Genomic DNA, 6,305 nt, shown 5'->3' on the forward strand with positions numbered 1-6,305 from the left:
GAGAATTTAAGTTCTAATTTTAACTGTGAGATAGTCTAACAATCAAAGCAATGGAATAATAGTGCTATAAGCTCTGTGTGTATGTGTGTGTGCACATGCATGTGTGTTGTATAAGTTCTCTTTAACAAGCTATAAGAAGACATCCTTAATTTTACTTTTGCATTATAATCATGAAGATCAGTTTGAAACAATACAAAAGAACTCTACATTTTTCTCAGGGACTGCTCCTAAATTTTTATGTTCAAGACAGTCTCTTTTGAGGCATCTGTAGTGTCATCTCACTTGCTTACGTTTTCTTACTAATTGGGCTAATTCTGCCATACCCCCATCTGTCATTGCTTTCGGGGATGATTAGAGCACTTCTACTCATTTGGTAACATCCCACATCTTTTGTAAGTTTTGTAATTTACTCTGCTGTTATGCATTTGTATTGTTTTTGCACTGTGTTTTGGGGATTTTAAAAAAGCTAACAACTTATGAGACACTATCTGGCAAATCCTATTGACAAAGTGAGGGGAAGAAGCTAAATTTAAGACAGAGGGTTGATCTGAAGGAAGACTAGCTTTAAAATAATGAAAAATGGGGGCCTCCCTGGTGGCGCAGGGGTTAAGACGCAACCTATGAAACAATCCGTCGCCACTGCAGCACGAGTTCGATTCCGGACCGGCCGAGGGAGAAACCCACATGGCGCAGCAGACCTCTCCTGTCTTGCCCACTGCTCCTCTCAGCAGTGTACTTTGGTCCATCCTTTTGCCTGTTCTGTTCCCTGCTCTGTCTGTGGTGAATCATCTCACCCTCCCCATCTCTGGCCTGTACCCCAATTCTTGTATAAAAATAAAAATAAATCTTTTAAAAAAATGAAAAATGATGTAAAAATATATAAAATAAAAAAATTAAATAAGAAATAAAAAATAAAAATAAATAAAAGCTGATTGCAATTAAAAAATAAAATATATAAAGTAAAAAAAAAAAGGTAATTTCTTGGGGAAATACTAAGATAATGTGGACTTCCAATACTTGGAGCATAGTTCCTTGAAACAATATTGTTCTAAAATGAAGGTACTTTTATAGAGTTAATTCTTCATTTTAAAAATGGTTCTGGGACAACTTCTTATCCCTATAGAAAATTGGAAATTTGATGCTACATACAAACATACATTACAGGTAGATTAAAAACAAAGGATAAAGAAACACCTTTGAGAAACTAGACATTAAATATAGGATAATATCAATATGACACTAAGACAGAAACATGTTCCTAAATAATATAAAAGGCACAATACCAATATAGTAAGAACTTGCAATTGTAGTATCAGAGGGAAGGTAGAATTCTGAAGAAGTGGACCTGTAATCTAAACTGCTTTCTCCTTAAGGAATTTACTAATATGAAAGGAAGAGTTGAGAATCTCAAATTATTTTTATACTTTTTCAAAGTCAATATTTAACATTCATAAATGAGATACACAAAATGACTAAAATTGAATAATGACTAACAGAAAATAATGAAGAGTAGAAAGAAACTGGGTAGTAGGATAGCCATGATAGTTTTGTTGACAGGCATGGATATTAAAACAATAAAGATTAAAATAGTAAATTATTAAATAATGAGGTAAGGAATTTTGATGGGAAATTGGATCATATTCAATGAGATCAACTGAAAAGTTGAGAATTTGAAAATATAACAACTAAAATTAAGAGCTCAATCAACTGATTTAATAGAAGATTAGACATTGATAAAGAGAGAATTAGTGTGTGGTGGGGCCGGAGTTTAGGTCAGAATGTTCAGAAGAGGTTTCATTTTGCATTGCGTTTTGTGTTTTTTTTTTTTTAAGATTTATTTTAATTATACAAGAACTGGGGTATAGGCCAGATGCGCAGGAGCGTGAGAGGATTCACCAGAGACAGAGCGGGGAACAGAACAGGCAGACAGACCGAAATACACTGCTGAGGGGAGCAGCGGGCGAGACAGGAGAGGTCTGCTGCGCCATGTGGGTTGCTCTCAGGCCAGTGGGGATCGAACTGGCACTGCAAAGGCTGAGGACAACTTCACAGTGCTGCGCTCAACCACCTGCACCACCAGGGAGGACCCGCCATTGCGTTTTTGAGGCCAGGATAAATTAATATGAAAAAACTGATGGGTTTTCGTAAGTCCAACCTCTTATTTGAAAATAGATTTTTTTTTTTTTAATTCTAAGCAAACTGAATCCAACAGTGTGGATACTGCACCACATAAAGTTGCACTTACACTAGGAATGCATTGTTGGCTTAATGTTCAAAAATCAATACAAGTGACCAATTCAATAGAATAAAAGAGAAAATGTATACGATTTTTTTTAATAGTTTTAGGGAAAAACACAGTTGAGCATGCTTTCACAATAAAATTTAACAAACTAGGAATGAGAGAATACTTCATTAATCTGATATACCCAGTTTTGGAACCTAGAATAATGTCATATTTCAGTGAGTTGTGCAATTATTACTTCTCAGATTATGGCTATTGTTACTACTTATAATTAATAGCGTACCTTTTGTCCTATTCTTTTTATGTTTGGGAATATTTGTATATAGTTTCAAGTCAATAGAAAATAGACAACTCAACAGAAAAAAATAGGTATACATACTGAGCTGGTAGTTCCTGAAATTTGATATTAAACAACCAATGAATTTAATAAAAGTATTCATCTTCATTAACTATCAGGTAAATGGAAATTAAAAGCATGGTGTGATACTCAGCCACCATAATCGTTGCTTTCATATGTTGCTGTTGGTATGCAAATTGTATAACCACTCCAGATAATTGTTTGACAGTTTCAAGTAAAGTTGGACATAGGTGTAACTTAAGACCGAGCAATACCCAACATATACATCTGTTCAAAACACATGTATGTAACATTGGCATTAAGCAAATACTAGAAATAACTCAAATGTTAAAAGTCAGAATTACAAATAAATCAGGAATAAAAATACAAGGGAAAACCATATACCAATGTAAATGAATTATTGCTACACACAAAAGAAATGAATCTCAAAAATAGAATGGTAACCAAAAGATACCAGACACAAAAATGTGTGCCATATGGTATCATTTTATTGTAGCATTTTTTTAATAGCAAAAATATAAAGACAATTCAAGTATTCATAAATGGAAAATGGATATACTGTGAAGTAATAGAAGCCCAAGCATTGAAGATAAGTGAACTAGCATTTCTATGCAAATCAAAACCACAATGAGATATCACCTCACACCAGTGAGAATGGCCTATATCAAAACCCCACAAATAACACGTGCTAGTGAGGGTGTGTAGAAAAAGGAACCCTCTTACACTGTTGGTGGGAATGTAGAGTGGTTCAGCCTTTATGGAAAGAAGTGTGGAGATTCCTCAAAAGACTAAAAATGAGTCTACCCTATGACTCAGAAATTCCACTCCTAGGCATATATCCAAAAAGCACAAAGCCACAAATTTGAAAGGAAACCCAAACTTCTATGTTTATAATAGTTCTACTTATAATAGCCAAGATATGGAAACAACCTAAATGCCCCAGAACAGAAGATCAAGGGGATGTGGTACATATACACAATGGAATACTACAGAGCAATCAAAAAAGATAAACTCGTGCCATCTGCGGCAATGTGGATAGAACTAGAAGGGATTTTTCTAAGTGAAGTGAGCCAAAAGGAGAAAGAGAAATACCAGATGGTTTCACCTATATGTAGAATCTAGAGAAACCAAAGAAAGGATCAGACAAAGACAAAGTGTGGGGGGATGGGGAGGGAAACCGTAGGGGAAGTGTGGAGAATGGTTAGCTTGGTGCAGGGTAGTAGAAGACTGTGGGCACTTTGGTGATGGAAAAATTATGTTATTGCTCACAGGGGAGAAATCCTATACTGTGGGAAAAAAAAACCAAGGATGTTTAAAATAGAAGAAAATTAGCATTTCTGTGCAAATTATAAGTGAAAATGCAAGAATTAGAACAACTTATTCTGAGTAAACTGACTAATAAGTTATTTGGTGATTCATATGTAACTAACAAATTTATGAGGAGGGGGGAAGCATTGTGAACCAAAAATTCAAAATAGTTTAGTTTCCTTTTATAAAATGTAAGCTCCATGAGTTGGGGCTCTTGTCTCTTTGTTCTTTGTTTTATCGGTTTTCAGTACCTAGAATAGTGCTTGACATGTCGTAGATGCTCATATAAATATTTTTGAATAAGTAAATGAGGAAGGGGGACTGATATTGGGAGTTGGAAAAGTCCTGTTACTTTAGCTAGATTATGGGCACACAGGGTGTATTATTTATACCACACATATGTGAAGATGTAATCTTTTGTCTTGTGAAATGAAATGAGTATTAAAATTTAAAAACACACTACTGAACTTAAAAAAAAACATCCTCACTCCAGTCTCTCAGATCCAATTCATCATTGCTTTGCTTTGGCCTCCTTGGAGGTGGATAGGAGTGCTGGGTGGAGGGTGGGTTTTACTACAGGAATAGCCACAGAGATGCTGCTTAACTCCATTTTTTAGGTAAAAAGAATAAGTATCAGTACTTTTACTTATGGTTTTATTTAAAAATAGACATGTTGGTGTGTCCTGCTTTGTTAGTTTGTCCTGCTTTGAGAGTTATGGGATAAAAAAGAAAAAAGATAAAAATAGATCTACTGGGGGGTATGTTTGAGATTATGGATAACTTTTATGAAAAAGTAGTATAAAATTCTTATTTATTTCTTTTCTTTAGCTCCCAAGAGAATTTTCAAAATTTATGCAAAATCTTCTTGGCTAATTCAGGAAAAACCCAAAATATAGTCATAGAAGAACATTACCCAATGTTACCACATGTGATTACTTGCCCAAAATTTTCCCTGGTATCCTATGGGGCAACTGCAGATCAATGCTGTTCTTTAGTGTCATTTACATATTTTTGGGGGGTTTTTCAGAAACCAGCCATCTATTTAAACAACTTGGAGGGTGAATGCTATTGGTGAGCCCGTTTCCACAGTATTTCAATTCATTACAGTAAGTTTTGGATGAGTGCCTCTGATGTACCTAGCCCCGTATAGGAATGTGTGGATTCTAGCAGTAGGTTCTAATTCAAAGCTCAAATATAGAGCAACCCTTCCACAACCTACTTGAATTAAGAAACTAGACAATGGTATCTCAAGAAATCGTATTTATTAAGGCCCCTTAAAGTTATTGCAAAAGTATGTCACTGACTTCAATAAGATATTTATAAAAGTATGTATAGTCTACAAGGAACTGATATCAAAATATATTGAAATGCTTCTAAGTCAGTAAGAACAGCATAAAAATTCAATAGAAAAATGGCCAAAAATTAGAAATAAGGTTTTCACAGAAAACACACGTATACAACAGATGCAAGAAGTGTTCAATATTACTAGTGACCAGGGAAAAACAAATCAAGATCATATGAGATGCCATTGTACCATCTGAGTGGTCGAATGGAAAAAGTTGACAATACCCAGTATTGGAGAGGATATGGATCCATAGGATTTTGTACACATTACTAATAGGAGTGTAAATTGATGTCATTCCATTGATTACTAATTCAGTATTATCTTCTAGAGTTAAAGATTCATGTGCTCCATGACCCAGCAGTTCTTCTCTAGTGAAGCACTTGCACGTGTCTAGTAGGAGACATGTACGCAAATGTTCAGAGCACCACTGTGTACAATGGGAAAATCCTGGAGACAACCCAAATCAAATGGATGCTTAAATTGCAGTATATTCATATGTGAAATATACCAGTCACGCCAAGTGAGCATATAATAATATGTATGACTCTCAGTAATATGATGTTAAGTGGAAAAAGTCTGTGAATATGATATAACCTCATATCTTTCTCATAAAGTTAAACATAAGAAAAATAAATTTAAAAATAGAAAAGCAATGAACCTACCTAAATAGAAAGCAAGAAGATGGTGATCATAGTTTGCAGAGTCCAGGGGAGGGAAGCAGAACAACACAATGAGTGTGCAGAGATGTTGTTTGCTGGGAAGTGCTTAGCTTTTGTTTTTCATGGTGCATTTGGAGATGCTTATTATTGTATAGTATAACTAGCAAAATAAGTATAAGTGGGTCATGGAAAGACCAATGAAGATTGTGTTGTGGAACCACTATTACAGTTAATCCAATTTTGTGCATCTGAGGCTCATAATAAAGAAAAAAATTACCATATTTTTAAAGAGAAGATAAACATCAGTAATGCAGGTTTTTTTTTTTTGACATTTTAAAAGTACCACCTCAAATCATCCTTAGTAGCAATAGTGCTATAAATGTTATGGAAACC

This window comes from Talpa occidentalis, unplaced genomic scaffold, assembly GCF_014898055.3.
Source record: "Talpa occidentalis isolate TD23 unplaced genomic scaffold, MPIMG_talOcc4v2.1 talOcc4.10, whole genome shotgun sequence".
NCBI classification, from domain to species: Eukaryota; Metazoa; Chordata; class Mammalia; order Eulipotyphla; family Talpidae; genus Talpa; species Talpa occidentalis.